This window comes from Rattus norvegicus, chromosome 19, assembly GCF_036323735.1.
Source record: "Rattus norvegicus strain BN/NHsdMcwi chromosome 19, GRCr8, whole genome shotgun sequence".
Taxonomy (NCBI): domain Eukaryota; kingdom Metazoa; phylum Chordata; class Mammalia; order Rodentia; family Muridae; genus Rattus; species Rattus norvegicus.
Genome location: NC_086037.1, coordinates 35,962,217 through 35,980,015, shown reverse-complemented (window position 1 = coordinate 35,980,015; position 17,799 = coordinate 35,962,217). Strand labels below are relative to the sequence as shown.

The window sequence follows — 17,799 nt, the reverse complement described above, 5'->3', positions numbered from 1 at the left end:
AAAGGATCCCATTATTCACCTCATATACGACAGAGCCTGATTTATAGTCTTGTGTGTTAGGTGGAGGATTATTTTAGAAGCTTCCACTGGCCTTTCACCGTGACAGTTCTTGTCAGCAAGCCTGGGGGTCATGCACGATGGCTTTCCAATTAGCAAACACCTCAGGGTATAATATTCCTAGGATATTAGATTTGAGTGAGAAAATGACCCTTGTGTAAGACTGGGAACCTGGTGGACCTAGTAATGACTCAACTTGGTTAAGACTCCATTTAACAGTTGACCATCCAAGTCCCCCACTTTGATCAGGAGATCACGATGTTACATGGAACCACAACGTCAACATTTGATTTTACATTTTCCTCAGTTAAGTGCCTAGAGGTCCCTTTATAGAAGATCTAGGTAAATTACTCTCTATATACGTGCTATATATTGTAGCCTAGTCTCTTCTTATATTGAGCATGGATGGATCTAAAAGCTAGAGAGATAGAAACCTGTCCTATGGACCGTAATTTTTTATTGAGACAACAGCTCCAGCCTTTACTTGTCCATTGTTGGTTTCCTTTTTTTTTTTTTTTCTTTTTTGGTTTTACGGATCATCCTTGACTATCCTCACTTCAGCCATGCTGGGTCCCATTAAGCTTTTCCAGAGCTCCCTGAGCACCAGACCCCGTTGGCTGCCACTCTGACCTTGTCGCCTTCCACAGGAATCCCATCCATCTTGCATTTGGCTGGCTGAGCACCGCAGTCCCACCTCTGTCATCCAGAGACTCTGCCATTCCCACTGCTATCAAGGAGCCCGATTTTGAAATAGAGCGTCCTGTCATTATCCTGGACCATGGAGGTTGGCAGTCATTGTACTCTCAACAACACCCATGCCCTGCTCCTCAGTCAGGGCTCGCTTCTCTGATAAAGAGTCTCCCGGTCCCAACTACAGAACGTAGTCAGCTAACTGGTTTTCGGCTTCATATAATGTAGCTTCTGAGGTTTTTAATTTCTTCCTTCAAGGCTGTACTAGAAATCTCACATGCTTACCTGACTTGGATCACAATTCGATTCATGCTTCTGAGAGGGATCCTGTCTGTGGGTTGCCATCTTCCTTGCATTCAAATTGTTCTCCCTCATCACATATGACTGTGCCCTTGGTCCAGGACCTTCCATCCAGTCTCCTGCATGTCTCCTACAGGGGCATGAATGCTGGCCCACTGAACCCTTAGGAATGCCTATGTATGCTGGCCTGTATCACCTTTAGGAAGCATATCTATCCTCTCTTGAAGGTTTAGGGCTTCCTCTTCATTTGTAACTAAATCCTAGTCACTTGTTTGGTTTCGAGGAGATAAGGTGACAGGGGCAATGTATGTATTCATGCAAAGCAGAGGGAGAGAGTCACCAAGGAAAGGGGTGCTATGGACTGAATTATGTCACCTAAATATACATGTTAAAGTCCTGACTGTATTATGATTATGTATGATGATGGAGATTTTAGGCAGTGATCAAGACTAAATAAGGTCAAGGTTCTGTAACTCTAATCTCATAGTAGTAGTATCAGAATAATGAGAAGGAACTCCCATCTCCTCTGTGTGTGTGTGTGTGTGTGTGTGTGTGTGTGTGTGCATGCGCGCGTGCGCACGCCCCTACCTTTGTCTTCTTTGTATTTTCCACCTTCTGATTTTTTTTTTTTTTTTTTTTGCCAAATGAGGGAGTGAGGTGGCCATCTGTAAGAAGAAAATTGTTCCCTCGCCCCCAGTGGTGCTGGCATTATAACCTTGGAATTCCAGCCTCCACAACAGAGAAAATTGCCTCCGCACACCCAATCTATGGTATTTGGTTACAAATCTTGAACTAAGATAGATTTTGGCACCAAGAAAGCACTAGCCTATAGTGGGAGGAGTTGAAAAAATGGGGAAATATATACAGAGTCTATTTAGTGAGTGCTATACCAAGGGAATCTGGCTCACCTCAAATTTTCCAAGGCAGAGAATTAAGTCACCTCTAGACCATGGTTCTCTCATAATTAGATATGGGGCCTGATCCTTGGTATTTTTCTGTTTTTGGCTGCAAAAAAACTAAAAGACTTATTGCACAGCCAAAGATACCATATGGCACTCGATTCAGCTTTAATGTCTAACTAAACGCCCTCGGTTTCTTGCTGTTTTCCCAGTGTGTGGATTGCTACAGAGTCTTCTGATTCTGCAGTCTTTGCAATTACTACCTAGTCATGCTCCTCTTGGGTCAGAGAGAATCTTATCCTCACCTATGTCTTCCAAGTCTACCCTAACTCCTGGCCACCACTGGTGAAGGTTAATGATCAAATTGCTACCACATTTGTTGGGGATGGGGAGGAGGGGGACAATAGTCATACTCCTTAACAACCAAAGTGGTGTTTGCATTGTCAGCCACTTAGCAGGTGGTCCAGCCTGAAAGTCCCACCTTGGAGTCTGCTTCTTTAAACCACTTTTGGCACCAATTTCCTTGGGTTGGTTTCCAAGGAAACAGACTCAGAGATGAAGTTGGCCCAGAGGAAGTTGATTGTGGAGTATCTTTTGGAGCATATTTGTTGAGAGAAGGACTAGGGTTGTACAAAAGGTTGTTGAGTTGTGACACATTCAGCCTCTCCATGGATTCCTGGAGAAACTCTGTAGCTGGGATCCACCTTGAGCCGAGAGAATTGGGTCTGTATTCTTGCACATCACCCAGCCATTGCCTGGAAGCTGCCCTATGAAGAGGTCACAATCTCAAGTGAGGCATTTGTCTTCACAGTTCTGGGAGAGCAATTGGGCTTCATCTGCCAACTGAGGACACACTAGTGGGGTGGGGCGTGTGGGTGTATTGCGGTTATAATCTTATCTCATGGCCATCATGTGACAGATGAGATGAGTTATCTTCCTCTTTCTCATATGTCATGTAATATTCAAATATCTATCCAAAGACATTTTTTTGTTATGGTTTCCAGGGCAGAAGATAGGCAGAAGTAAATTCAGTTAGATCGCCAAAGAATAAACCATAAAATCCTGGTTATCTTTTGTAGACAGTGACTCTTACATGTTCAAAAAGACTTCATTTTTAAGGCTTGGTATGGTTGAGTTCTGGCCAAGGAACATGTCTGAGTTCAGTTGCCAAGTTCTGGTCCTAAACCATAGGAATTTCTTCATGTGTTTTCCTGTCTCTCTTCTGTTGTCTTCCACATGTATGTAAAGTAAGATACCCAGGGCCACATGCGATGGCCGTATTGCAAGCAAGAACGATCGCAGGTCTCCAGATCACTACAGAAAGGTCACCAAGCAAAGACCTTCAGAATAGCCTGAGTGGCCAGTGAAGTTTTAAAGTGTTTGGTTGCCGAGATTCCAGATTATGTATTAAAACATCTACCTGCCAGGACTAAGACAGTCAATTATCCGAGGGTGCCAAGGCTTTTGGAAAGAACATTTACCTAGAGAAAAATATAACAAGTTAAAACTCTCAGAGCCCAGTATGCCTTGAGTATTTGACTCTAATGGCCCCAATGGTCAAGGTGGCATGGGGACAGCCCCAAGTCACACAACGAGGCTCAATTCTGCCTCTGCCTCTCGCATGCTACGTGAAAACAGGAAACTTCTCTGGGCTCTGTTGTCTCTGTGACAAGGCGCTTAATACCACCTACCTCTCAGGAACTTTCCACAAGGGAAGATAGACAGGTGCCGAATATGGAGCCCAACACATTAATAAGCAGAGAGTGTCATTTTATGACTCTCTAATCACCACTGAGTCTCCAAAAGCCCCAAGAAGCATGAAGGCATATTTATTCCTGTTTACAGATTGGGGATGTAGCTTGTGTGGAATTTTACAAGGCCCAGTAAGACAATGCCAGTTCATATTTGATTCCAGATCTTAACCACTTTTGACTTCTGAGCACCCCAGGCATACCCCAGCTCTATCCTAGCCACATCACTAACAGCCATCCCAGAAGCAGCTTTTCTGCAAACATACCTTCTCTGATGTAGGTTTCTGGGGGTGAAGCTGACATCTGAACTGGGGAGCTAAGTTCCCATGTCACTGAAGGACATGCTCATTATTACCCATATATGCGTCGCTCTCATCCCCATCACCCCTCCACTTCCCAAAAGCCAGGGCACCTCAACATCATGCTTCACAGCCTCCTGGCAGATTAACATGGAGGACACACCCTGAGGAGAGGCACTCAGGAACTTAGCAATCACCACACTCAAAGGACAGCAGTAAAGAGGCAGAGGAGAATAGATAGAAAAGAACAGACTTTATTTCTTTTGGAAGTCTTCCAGTTCTGAGTGACACAAACTCAATTGGAGCCAGTGTAAGCTATTTGCCCAGTCACCTATGTGTTGATCTATCGTCATGTCTCTGTATCTGTGTGTTCGTCTGTCACCCAACGACCCTCCTTCTCTATACCACCTATTGATTTATCTCTATATCTACATAACTATCATTAATCTTTTTATTTATAAATCTGCATGTATCTGTTGTCTACCCATATCTGTCATTCTTCCTTATCACATACCCCCTACTGTCTATCCAAATCTGTCGTTATCCATTCATCTATTGTCTACCTGTCTATTATTTCTTCCTCCAGCAGGATGACTGGTTTCAAATTCTGCTAGATGCAGAAGTCTGAAACGACAGAATGAGAACCTGGCCTTACACTGGCCCAGCCAAGACCTAAGCAAGATCTCCTCCAAGCAGGACCTCTCTTTCTGGTGACCACCAGAATACATGGACCATAGAAAATGAAGTTATATTCTGGAAATCAGTCTGGAGGTTCCTCAGAAAATTGGACATTGCACTACCTGAGGACCCAGCTATACCTCTCTTGGGCATATACCCAAAAGATACTCCAACATACAACAAAGACACATGCTCCACTATGTTCATAGCAGCCTTATTTATAATAGCCAGAAGCTGGAAAGAACCCAGATGCCCTTCAACAGAGGAATGGATACAGAAAATGTGGTACAGGTACACAATGGAATACTACTCAGCTATCAAAAAATGACTTTATGAAATTCATAGGCAAATGGATGGAACTGGAAAATATCATCCTGAGTGAGGTAACCCAATCAAAGCAAAACACACATGGTATGCACTCATTGATAAGTGGATATTAGCCCAAATGCTCAAATTACCCAAGATGCGCAGAACACATGAAACTCAAGAAGGATGACCAAAATGTGGATGCTTCACTCCTTCTTCAAAAGGGGAACAAGAATACCCTTAGGAGGGGATAGGGAGGCAAAGTTTAGAACAGAGACTGAAGGAATGCCCATTTAGAGCCTGCCTCATATGTGGTTCATACATACACAGCCACCCAATTAGACAAGATGGATGAAGCAAAGAGGTGCAGGCCGACAGGAACCAGATGTAGATCTCTCCTGAGAGACACAGCCAGAATACAGCAAATACATAGGCGAATGCCAGCAGCAAAACACTGAACTGAGAACAGGACCCCTGTTGAGGGAATCAGAGAAAGGACTAAAAGAGCTTGAAGGGGCTTGAGACCCCATATGAACAACAATGCCAACCAACCAGAGCTTCCAGGGACTAAGCCACTACCCATGGACTGACCCTGGGCTCCAAATTCATAGGTAGCAATGAATACCCTAGTAAGAGCATCAGTGGAAGGGGAAGCCCTTGGTCCTGCCAAGGCTGGACCCCCAGTGAATGGGATTCTTGGGGGAGGGTGGTAATGGGAGGAGGATGGGGAGGGGAACACCTCTATAGAAGGGGAAGGGGAGGGGTTAGGGGGATGTTGGCCTGGAAACCGGGAAAGGGAGTAGCATTTGAAATGTAAATAAGAAATACCCAATTTAATAAAGATGGAGAAAAAAATAAAATGCATATATTATATGTTTACATTATATATATGTAAAACTAAATATATGCATTTTATAAGGAAAAAAAGAAAATGAGGTTATCTATGAACAACCATTTCAGCAGCATCCTATAGCAGAATCTGATTGATTTTTTACTCGGGTCACATGTTCTTTCGGGCCTTTCTGAAGTCAGTACCAATGGGCAGGGCTGAGTCCTATGCTTTACTGTGAGGTTAGGCTCAGTCAGCTGTATCCAAAACACGTTCTAGAAATGAGAAACCTCTGCCTCTGAAAAGAATGCTTGGCAATGCTGTTAGCAAAGAGGAAAAAAGCAAACTGGCCAGGTAGGAAAGAAACAAAACAACAACAACAACAAAAACAACAACGATAACAAAAAACAAAAAATGAAACAAAACAAAGAAACACCCAGTTGCCACTGTGTTGTGGTTTTGGGGAGCTTGGGTCTGGTACCTCCTCTTTTGTAGGGACTCAGGCAAGCCACTGTTGCTGTTGCTTCTGTTATGTTTGCTATGGAATTCTGTCTCTGGCACCTCAAGCTTCTCCAGGTCCACTCGGATACTTCCCAGAGTTGCGCCGTATCACCCATTGCAAAGTTCAGAAGCAGCTCGCAGTGCCCTGGGATGCAGACACCATGACCTTATTGTATTGGGGAAGCATAGGCAAGGTCTCTCTCAAGCTCCCTGGAACCAGGCTGTGTCCTTGATCTCAGAAAGCGTCCATGTGATGGTGATTTTAGTTTGTGCTGTCGTGATCCATCCTGTGAGGCTTACTTGTGCTTTTTATTTTTTTAACAGATTCAGAAAGCAAGCTCTTGGCAACAACAAGCTTTTGGGATGATTCTAAAATTCAGAAACGCCACCTTGATAATGAAAAGTAACTAGAAACATACAAATTGTTAATATTTCTCATAATATAAAGGTAGCAGTAATCAACCTCACATTATTGAAGTGTTTCCCAGGTGCCAGGCACCATTTCGAATGTCCTGCATATTGTCTCATTCTGCCCCTTAAAGCTTCCCATGCTCTGTCTGCAGTCTGAGCAGGGCAGGTTTCTGTGTCTCTCCCTCCACCTCTCCCCACCCACACTGCATACTGTTCGGTTTTCCCCGATGGAGGTCTCATCTTACCCTGTACCTTCTCTGGCTTCATTCACTTTTCCTCCCAGATGTGTCCATTCATTTGGCATCAGTAAAGGTTCTGCTTGCTGACGCCTAGTTGTCTTTGGGACTGAGAGATGAACGGAGCCCTCCAAGCTCCTTGGGCATCCCAGACATGGAATTCTCAGCCACTATGAACAGGCAGAGCAAAAGCCCAACACAGAGACCCTGTTAGCACTATAAAGCAGAGGTGGCCATGCTGTGTGAGCTCTGGAGGATTGTGGTGACCTCTTCAGGAAAGCTCCACTGCCCTGCATGGTCACAGAGCCATCAGAGGCAGCCCCAGAGCTGAAGATTCTATCTTGTGAGAGGACATATTTCCTAAAAAAAAGAATGCCAGAGGTGACTACAGGACTGAGAAAAAAATTATTTTCAGGCAAACGATTTAGCCTAGTGTCCTCAGTGCCTAGCATTAATGCTTGTACATCAGCAAGTCCCCAATAAACACATTCTCTCTTGTCCCATGCCAATACCCTGTGAATAGGTAACAGGCCACCCACTTCTGCTGACTAATCATTTTCCTTCTATCGGGTACCTGTTGCACTTTATAAATGACTTTCATTTGCAGTGCATTATGTCTCTGTGTGCTTCTTGCCTCCAACTCCCCATGCAATATTTCGTGTCTATTCTTACGATAGTTTAACTGTCCAACCTTTTCAGAGTGGGGTGTGTGTTTGTTTGTGTGTGTGTGTTTGTGTGTGTGTGTGTGTGTGTGTGTGTGTGTGTGTGTTGGGTTTCATGCATAATTTTGGTATCACTGGATACTTAATTTCTTCTTTCCTTTCCAAAGCAGTCCATTCCACTCAACCATCTTCAGTATCAGTTACATTTGATTTCTGTAAATCTGGCCGCTGGGTGATGTAGATTGAGGAACCAGCCCTGTTTGGGGAAGGGTGAAGCAAGGGCCTGAATCCAGCTGGGACTGTTAGGCCACAACAGGAGCAAGGCAAGGTTATTACTCAGATTTGTATCCACCACACAGGGAATTCTCATTAAATACACATCCAGAGCTGTCCCCAGGAAAACACCAAAGCATTGTGCTCAACAAGGAAAGATTTGCTGATCACCCACTGTATGAGAAGTCCTCTACTTATACACACTCTCAGTGTTCATCACTAGGAAATCTTAGGAGATGAGTGCTGTGATTGTGCCCATTCAACAGGTAGGGAAACTAAAGCCCAGATCAGTGATGTCTTTTAATCCAGGGCATACTGTCAGTGTAATCGCAGCTAACTTTCACTCTGAGGCCCCAGGGATCTGCTTAAACTGTCTTGGTGTAACTAATTTTGGCTCTGACCAGTCTATCAGCCCATTGGCTCTCAAGGCTAGCCACTGATGCTTACCCTACTGAAAAATGGAGGCTTACTCATTGGTTCAACTGTTTCTAGAGCAGACACTCAGCACACCAGTCACTGGCACACATGGGTGATGCAAGGAGACAACGGCTCTACTCTCACAAGAAGCAGCTGGACTCCATCGCTAATTGTTAACAGGCCTCTGTTTCTATTGCTATCATAACACAGCACCATAAACTTAGCCACTTGAGTCACCCATTGCTCCACAGTCCTCCAGGTGAGAGGTCACAGTGGCCTCATCTGATTCCCTGCTCAGACTCCCAGAGGCCAAAATCAAGATGTCAGCTGGCTCTTCTGGAGAATTCGGTGCACCAAGGCACCCCAGAGCCCCATTTTTGACTGATGACAGAGACCCTATTTGCTTTCTAGCTGTCGACTTTCTCCTCGCCTTTCTTGGGGCTGCCTGCACCCTCCCTTATGTAAGTCCTGCTCCTTGCCAGTTTCTTCTCTAGCTGTCACTCTCCTGCCACCACTCCGTTCCAAGGACTTATGAGTGCATCATGTCCATTTATCATCCTTTTGTCGTCTACATAACTACACATTCAAAAGTACTCACGGTGTTCTTGTTTAGTACCAGCAGGGTCTAGTCCGAGTGCTGATTATAGGACAGTTAACAACATAGACCAAAGTCCCTGGCCTCTGGGAACTTATATTTAAGTAAGAAAAAGATGCTAGTGAACAAGGCCAATAAAATGAAAACATGAAGGAAGTAACACACACACACACACACACACACACACACACTACACACACACACTACACACTACACACTACACACTACACACGGGATGTAAAACCATGCCAGGAAGTTTGGTACGATAGAGCAGGTTGAGACCCAGAGACTTGGTGGCCACACACCTGAGGCTTTGGCGACTCCCAGCTCCCTGCCAGACTCCTGACGGGGACACGTGCCATGCTTCTCACATAAAAGAAGTGTGTCCTATGGTCACATAGGCTCAAAACAGAGCTCTCCATGCTAATCAGGTACCTAGAGGCCCAGAGGGCTCAACCAATAAGCTTCCCATCCCAGACATTGTTCCCTGCAAAGATATTTAATCTCAGGCCCACCCTGAGAGGTGGGGAATGGTTTTATGCATCCACTTTCTGCCATGACAATAAGCTGTTTAGAACCATGGAGTGTCTCTTTCATCAAGATCCACTGTGAAGAACCTGGGGAAGGCCTTTGCCTACAGAGCCACAACTGTATTCTCCCATTGAAGGCCTCTCTGCGCTCCCAGCCACAACCACCATCAAGCCTGCCTCTGCCAAGCTAAGGACAAGCATCCCCCATGGGACAAGCCGGTGCCCACACAAGACTAGATACTAAGAAATGGGTATCATGGGGGCCATTTGAGTGCAATAAGGCCTGTTACACTGAAGGTTTCTCCAAAGAGAGACTGGTTCATGTTCATATCTTCCATGGTGACCAATTCTTTCAGACAGTAAGAAGTGGTTATGTCGTAGGTTTTAGGGAGAAATGTAAGCAGAACCTGGGGTGTCTTCTCTCTAAATCCCAGGCTGTTTGTGCTTCTCTGTCCATCGGGGTGGAGTCTCAGGCTCCGGTGTCCCAAATCTTTTCTGCTTAAACCCAAGTCTTCCCACCTAGCATGCTGTCTCCTTTCTCTACATCCCAAACACTGGCCACCCTGAAATCCTGGCCAAGCCACCCTCTTTTTCTCAGAAGCTGCCTGTTGTCATTTGGATGGAAATGTCCCCTAGAAGCTCACATGTTTGAACATCTGTTCCCCAGATGATGACACTGTTTCAGGAGGTTGTAGAACACTGGGGAATACGCAATACTTTCTGGCTTCCAAGGGCTTTCTCTCTCCCTGAGCCTTCCAGATGGGAGCAAGTTATGCTGCGAACTTTCACCTCCAAAAAATGAGCATTCCAACTGTCACGATAGACAGTCCCTTCTAAACTGAGAGCTGAAATCACTTTTCCTGCTCTTGTCTGTCAGGTGCTTGGTTAGAGAGTAACTAACTGTCCTCCCTACTGCTCTGGCCTGTTTTCTTGCTTTCTCTGGAGAGAAACACAACAGTTGGCCTCATAGCAGACTTGCTTAACAGGGCAGCCTGTTCCTTTTCTGTGCATGCTCTGTGTTCCTTCAGCCACTGTCAAATCCCAGGGGACAGGGCTGTGTCTTACTCATCTCTGACGTCCTAATGTCTCTGCCCTCAGCTAGAGCCTGGTGGTTAAGAAATGGCTCACCCCGCTGGGCAACTCAGGATGTGTTAACAAAGGGATGAATTTACAAGGTTAAAAGATGCTACTGAGTTGAGCATGTTTGCCTATGACGACAATCCCTGGACACTGGAACCTGAGGATCACGAGTTTCGGATCAGTCTAGACTATAAAGTTAGACCCTGTCTAAAAAGAAAAAGAGGCTAGCAAAGGATAAGGCAGAGCCCGCAGCCAGCCCCAGCATGGAACTCACGTTCCCACTCCACAGACAGAGCTGAAGGAACAAGGGCCATTCCAGACTGGAGGCAGGAGCACAGGAGGACCACCTGGAGGGAGCTGGGGCCTGTGGTGACAACCTACAGTGACCTATGGGGAGAGAAATGGGCAAGAAAATCCTGACTTCTCATGTTTCACTGGCAGCTCTCCCTGACCAAGTTCAACCAGGAGCAGAGGCAGGGGGATCTGATGATGCCATTCGCAAAGGCCAACACGTGGCTATGAAGCAGTGTGGAAAGTAGAGAATTGGAGAATCGTCTTGGAGAAGCCAAGGACCGTCCTTATGAAGGTAACACAGGAAGACAGCAGAAGCCGTTTCACAAGACCCAGAGCTGCTGCCTGACTCCAGGGGTTTTTCCCTGAAAGCTAATCTGTTCCCTGACACACCTGCCTAAAGTGCCCATTTCAGGACACAACCCTCCACAACCCCCTCCTTCTCAGAGTAATTTGGCTCCATGTCTGTCTAACAACGCTATCGGAGCCATTGGCTCCAATAAAAATTCTTTGTGCTCCTTGCTCAACTGGGTTCACTGTGGTTTGACACATGAGAGCCAGAAACCGGAAACAACCTAGATGTCCCTCAACTCAGTCACAGAAGCCTCCACCTACAATCTGTCCTGCCTATCAGATATGCTGGGACAATGGTGCCACAGAACTTGTAGGAATGGCCAACCAAAGTCTGACTTAACTTGAGGCCCACTACACAAGAAGGAGTCCATGCCTGGCATTGCTTGGATGGCCAGAAACTGAAGACTGGATATTCCAGAGACCTAGGGCTGAACCAAACATGGTTGGTCTCTTAAAAAAAAATCAATGAAATGATTCCTAATGATACTCTTCTATACTCAGGTTGGCATTCTGTCCTGTCACCATCAGAGAGACTTCCTCTGACAGCAGATGAGAGTAGGTGCTGAGACCCACAGCTAGACTATGCGCAGAAAGAAAGTTTAAATTGGTGGTCTCTATTGGGCCTGTCCCCTCAGAGATCAGGGAACGCCACGGAAGAGGGGGAGGGGAGAAGACAGAAGGACCAGAGTGAATGGAGGACACCAGGAGAACATGGCCCACAGAATCAACTAAGCAAAGTTCACATGGACTCACAGAGACTGGTGGACCAAGCACGGAGCCTGCATGAGTCTGTCCCATGTCCTTTCTGCATGTTATGGCTGTGCCTTGGCATCTCTGTGAGACTTCTAAGAGTTGAAGCAGGTGTATTTCTGACTCTTTGGTCTGGTTTGGGGACTCTTCTCCTATTGGGTTGCCTTGTTCAGTCTCAGTATGAGGGCTTTGGCCTTGTCTTGTCTTGTTTTGTTTGGGTGTTGCCTTTCGGAGGCCCGCTCTTATCTGAAAAGGAAATAGGGGTGTAGCAGATCCAGGGGAGAGGGGAAGTAGGGGGCAGCTAGGAGGCAAGGAGGGAGGGGAATCTGTGGTTGTGTGAGTGAAGGCTCCATTTTCAATATAAAAATTTAAATGTTTTGTGCTTGGGTTGGCTTTTCCAATGTTCATAGTAAGTTGACAACATGCTTAATCCCCAAGGACAGCAGGCCCCTCCAAAATTAGGGGGAACAGTGGAAGGGTAGAAACATTGGGCCCCACGTTAATCACCCCATTCTTCCATCTGGTCCCTTTACAACGCTTGGAATTTATAAAGCCACTGTTGGAGTTTGTGCAAAAGCTTTGCTTTTAATTAAGTGGCCTAGTTTCAGTAAATAGTATGACAGGGATGAATCTATCAGTGGGGACTGATGTTGGAGAAAAAGTGCTGCCAGACCCAGTGGAAGTGTAGCCCCCATATGTCAGGGTGTGGAGGAAGGCTCTCTGACAGGATGCCATCAACTCCATGACCGCCAGCAGGCAAAGGCCTCCAGATGCCACCCGAGGATGGCATGGAGCCAGACCATGCCAGCTTCCAAGAGAATAGTTCCAGACCCCAGCCTGCCAAGTGGACGTTCACATAGAAAACTTACACAATTGAAAGGGGCCTAGGGACCATCTTCCCAGCTGCCGGGCCTGGCTCCAAAGACAGGGTTTGTGTGTGGTGTAATTTTCCAGTCTGCAGCAATATGGGGGCTAGGAGAACAGAGTAAATTTTTTTTATCAGTTAAAGTAACTCAGAGCTGTTTAGAATTTTGCATCATTTCTTCATGTAAAAGAATGTTTTTCTTCAATAAAAGATGGTCATGTTATGCAGCATAGTTTCCCTGGAAGTGTATTCAGTGTCTGCTTGACTTGAGTGAGGTCCAATCACCCTCAAAGGGTGAAGAGCTGGAAGCTTGCTGGCACGACAGTGTTGAAGTGGCCCAGCCTTTATGAGTTTGACCAAGTAGAAGGTAGATAGGTCATGGGAGTGACAACCTCTGCAGACTAATACCTATGGGCTGGGCTGGTCTCACAGAACCTATCTATGGCTATAAAGAGAGCCCACCTCTCCCACAGCTGACCTGTTCCCCTTCTTTCTTCATAACTGATTTTATTGAAGTTATACCAATATTTTAAAATATTTTCAATTAATTCTTTGAGAATTGTGTACATTTGGACACTAATTTTGATCATTCTTTTCCCCCATTTTCCCCCTAACTCATCTTAGATCCATATCCCAACCTTCACCTCCTCCTTCGAAGCTTCACGTTCTTTCTCTCCCTACTTCCTCCCTCTTTTGCCCACTTTTGCTCTCTTCTGTTGTCCACATATGCTTAGGTGTGGGGCCACCCACTGAATCATGGTTGCCCACCAGAACTTGATACTAAGACCCTGGTGCTGAAAACACCATGTTCTTTGGTCATAGATCATGGAAATCAAATTGACATTGGCCAGAAAGCTTCCTCCATGATGGCTAGCTTTCACAGTCCTGGGTGATTCTATGCAAGCTGCTAGGGAAGAAAAGTTATTAACAATCTTAAAAGGTTGAGAACCCTGTGAGCCACCATAATAACCAGGTAGCAAGATATGCCAACGGATGCAACAGAGGCACAACTTTACTTACTACTATTATGTTACTAAACAGACATAGTGTTGACTGCACTCTTAACTCATATCTCTCTACCCGTAGATTCGTCCAGCTCTCAGAAGTTTCTTGGTGGAGAAACAAAGAACTCTGTAACCATGATGCAGGGAATAAGTGTCAGGGGAGTGTGAAGCAACAGTGAGATATCTATACCACACCCATCTTCCCAAGGCTCAGGATCATCTAGAAAAAGGAAAGGCTGTGTCTTAGTTGTAGTTTTATTGATGTGAAGAGACACCATGACCAAGGCAACTCTTATAAAGGACAACATTTAATTGTGGCTGGTTTACAGGCTCGGAGGTTTAGCGAATTATTGTCATAGTAGAAAATATGGCAGCATGCATGTAGACACGGTGTTGGAAGAGCCAAGCATTCTACATATTGATCTGAAGGCAGTCCAGAGGAGAATATCTTTTGCAGGCAGCTAGGAGGGGACTCTCTTCCACACTGGGGGGGGGGGGGAGCCTGAGGACTAAGAGACCTCAAAGTCCTCCTACACAATGACATACTTCCTTCAACAAGGCCACACCTCCTAACAGTGCCACTTCCCATGGGCCAATCATATTCAAACCACCACAGACTATAAGAGCAAGAGGTCAGAGAGGACTAGAGTGAAACAGCTTCTGGCCATGAAGAACTAGTGTGCTCATGACTTCAGCCACTGTGGTTGACTATACAAGGCCAAGCAAGTGAGTGCTTTCTGGGGAAGAGAGAGTCAGTTTTCTTAGGGATGTGGCCAATTCCCCCTTTTGTTTCTCTTCATGCTAGGACATTACCAGAGTACTTCATCAGAGATATTTGGACTACCAGAACCACAAAATAAACCTCTTTTCTTTATTACCTAGCATCATGTATTACAGTATAACAACACAAAATGCACTATTATGCACCCTAAATCTATTTTTAGAATACAATGTCCTAACTTGAATGCACAAATACATATTCTAAAGAATTATTATTATTCAATAGGATCTCAACAAAGTGACAACTCCTGACCTAATTATCAATCTGGCCATGTACAGAGGGGATCTAAGATTTTGAGATTTACAACATGTCCAGCAAAGTTGGTTGAAAACTGACTTCTGACATGGCAATTGGAGGTCTGGGAAGAAGTTGCCTAACTTGCCTTCTTCAAGCAAGCCGCTGACCAGGCACACTGGAAATGGGAGAGCAGATTCTCATGCACAGAATAACCAGGCTATTTCCCTTCTAGTTCTCTGTTCCCCTCCCTTCCCCAGATTTTAACATGTCTTTGACTCTCCCCCCAATCCCAAACCCCACCCCCTCTGGTGCTAGCTTGTGTTTGAACCCATATCTTTCCACATGCTAGTCAGGTGAGCAATATTTCCAACCCTCAGATCATACTTTTTAAGTTTTGTCTCATATGCATTTGTTTTTTCCTACATTTATGTCTGTGTGAGGCTATTGTATCCTCTGTAACTGGAGTTAAAGCAGTTTTGAGCAGCCATGTGGGTGCTGAGAGTTGAACCCAGGTTCCCTGGAAGAGCAACCAGTGCTCTTAACCACTGAGCCATCTCTCCAGTTCCCCAGATCACATTTTAAGGTCTTTACTCCCGAGATGATCCAAAGATGTGAAGTCAGGTGCACCTGACCTGGCTCTTAACCAGCAGTATCTTGTCCCTAGGAATGTTCTTAAAACTCTGATACCCCAATATTTGAATACTTACATTCTTCCCACTGTACTTAAGATCCATATGGGCAAGGACCATGACAATCTGGAAAGCATTTGTATCTGCAGCACCCAATCCAGTGTTAGGCACCCAGCTTGCTCCCCGGAAAATACAGAAAGACTAAGTTTTTTTTCAATCCCTACAAATGTTTCAATCCCAAACCTCAATCTGTTCTTTATGAAAAGAAGAACAAGATCCCAGAAGGCTTTGCAACATTATAGGCACAGCTGAGCTTGCAAACTGTGTTTCTTGTCATCCAGATAGAAGGACAGTGGCAGGGACTGTGGCTACTCAGCCAAGGAACGAGATTTTCAGAAATCCAGGAAGGCCAAGGGCTGGCCCTGCACACCAGCTTTTCCAGCAAATATCCAAAGGGCATGCGCCAAGCCTGTCCTTGCTCTCTCCCAGACCGGGGCTGCCCGACTCAGGCATCTGTCCTCCCTGGAGACAGTTCCACCAAGTTGGTATTTGTGTCACATGGGAAGATTTCAAAATGCTGTATTTGGAAACATGAATGTGTAATGTCTCCCTGGAAATCTACACCTTCTCAGTGAAAGATACAAGTGCAGTCCAAGACAGACATGTTTAATTAGTGAGCAAACTTGACATTTCCAGTGTTTGGACTAGACAGAGGCAAAGCCAAGAGCAAACGCAGCTCCTTCTTTACTCCTCCCCCCTTCCCCCAGCTTGCTGACAGAGAATAATTTATTGGTTTGAAGAGGAATGAATGTCTTTACAATAACAGGGAGAAAAGGCCAGAAAATGCAATGGCTGTTATTAAATAATTGTCTGCACTAAATATGCACCCAGCCCAGCTCTTCATCCGCATCCTTCTTGGGTCTTTGTTTGATGGGAATGAAGGTATTTACAGAAAGAATTCTTTCTTTTCCTCTTGTTTTTGTTTGTTATGTTTTTTGTTTGTGTTTTGAGACAGCATCTTGCCATGTAGCATAGGCTGGCTTCAGACCAAACATCATCCTGCCCCAGCCTCTATGACTCCCACACAGATGGGGATCCTCCTGGCCAACTTCAGAGCAGTGTTTCTATCACCCAGTCTCTTGGGTGTTGGGTCTCCCAGACATTTTTTTTTATGGAACCCTTTCCCTGACGTCCCAGTTATGAACAATTTACAATGCTAAGTCTTTTTCAAAACCACAATGGAGTATAATAGCCTTCTAATTGGCCCCTCCTCTGCCCACTTCAAACCAGTCAACAGGGTCTACCAGAGCAGTAGGACAGCATGGTTTGGGGTTAACCTTTCCCTTTCTCACAATCCTAAGAGTTCATGTAGTCAACATTGCTAGCTGAACAGCTTCTCTGTCCTAGGCATGGGGAGTCAGGGATGAGTCAGATGATCTTCCAGTGAGGTCCCCATCTGTCACTCAGTCAGAACTCACTGTGCCCTCTTGGGGTTACCCCTTCTGACTCCTTCTGGACATGTCCCCTTCCCTCAGGTCCACTGCTGCACGCACAGCCCCATCTCTTCAGGCACCTTAATAAGACATGGGTCAGCAGTTAAGAGAACCGGCTGCTCTTGCGAAAGACCTGGTTTGATTGCTCGCACTTACACGGCAGCAGCTCGCAACCACCTGCTCCAGGGAATGCAATGTGCTCTTCTGGCCTCCTGTGGCACTGTGCACACACAGAGGATGAACATACATAAAAGGAATAATAAGTAAATCTCAAAAAAAAAAATGTAAAGAAGCTTTGTGCACCATGTTGAGCACTCTTTTGCTGGTCATTTTTGGCCCACACATAATCCACAAGTTCTTTTTGGATTACATTTTTGTTTATTCGGTCTCTCATCTACAACAACCATCTCCCCTCCAGCTCCCTCATTTCTTTACAATTAATGTGTAGTGAGTGTACATGTTTACCGAGTACACGGTGACGTTGCAACGTGAGCCTACACGTATGACCTCACCTGTAACCTAAGACGTGGATCGTTTCTTTGCCATGGAAAGCATTCAAAGCCCTTTATGCTAGCTATTTTTGAGACAGTCAATTGGTCATTTTTCTTATTGCCACAGAACATTAGAAGCTGTTCCACTTATCCAGTGGTATCCTGTACCCATTGAAGGTTTCTTGGTTTTTGATAACCAAATCAATGTCCTACCTGATACTCCCAGCTGGAATTAATAGCCTTCGTCTCTGTGGCACCATAGGAACTTCCAGGAAGCTCCCCCCTTGTGCTACAGTCTACCCTATTCCCAAGAATATCAGAAATAAATTGCTAAGGGAACAGGTCAAGCAGAATCCAATCATGAAAAGTCCCTTTGAGGTCTGACATCAT

General features: G+C 45.3%; 1 long non-coding RNA gene across 3 annotated transcripts; it reads right to left on the bottom strand.

The window, feature by feature from the left end:
* Positions 1 to 4,234: 4,234 nt before the first annotated feature.
* On the bottom strand, positions 4,235 to 17,778 carry LOC102551515 (uncharacterized). 3 transcript variants are annotated; one of them, XR_001842262.3, is made up of 4 exons: positions 17,623 to 17,778; positions 12,779 to 12,881; positions 11,913 to 12,155; positions 4,235 to 7,875 (listed from the first exon to the last, which is right to left on the bottom strand). It is a non-coding gene; the product is annotated as an uncharacterized LOC102551515 (long non-coding RNA). The 3 variants fall into 3 exon arrangements; XR_361723.5 differs by having other exon boundaries at positions 4,235 to 7,317; XR_005496811.2 differs by having other exon boundaries at positions 4,235 to 12,155.
* Positions 17,779 to 17,799: the final 21 nt, after the last annotated feature.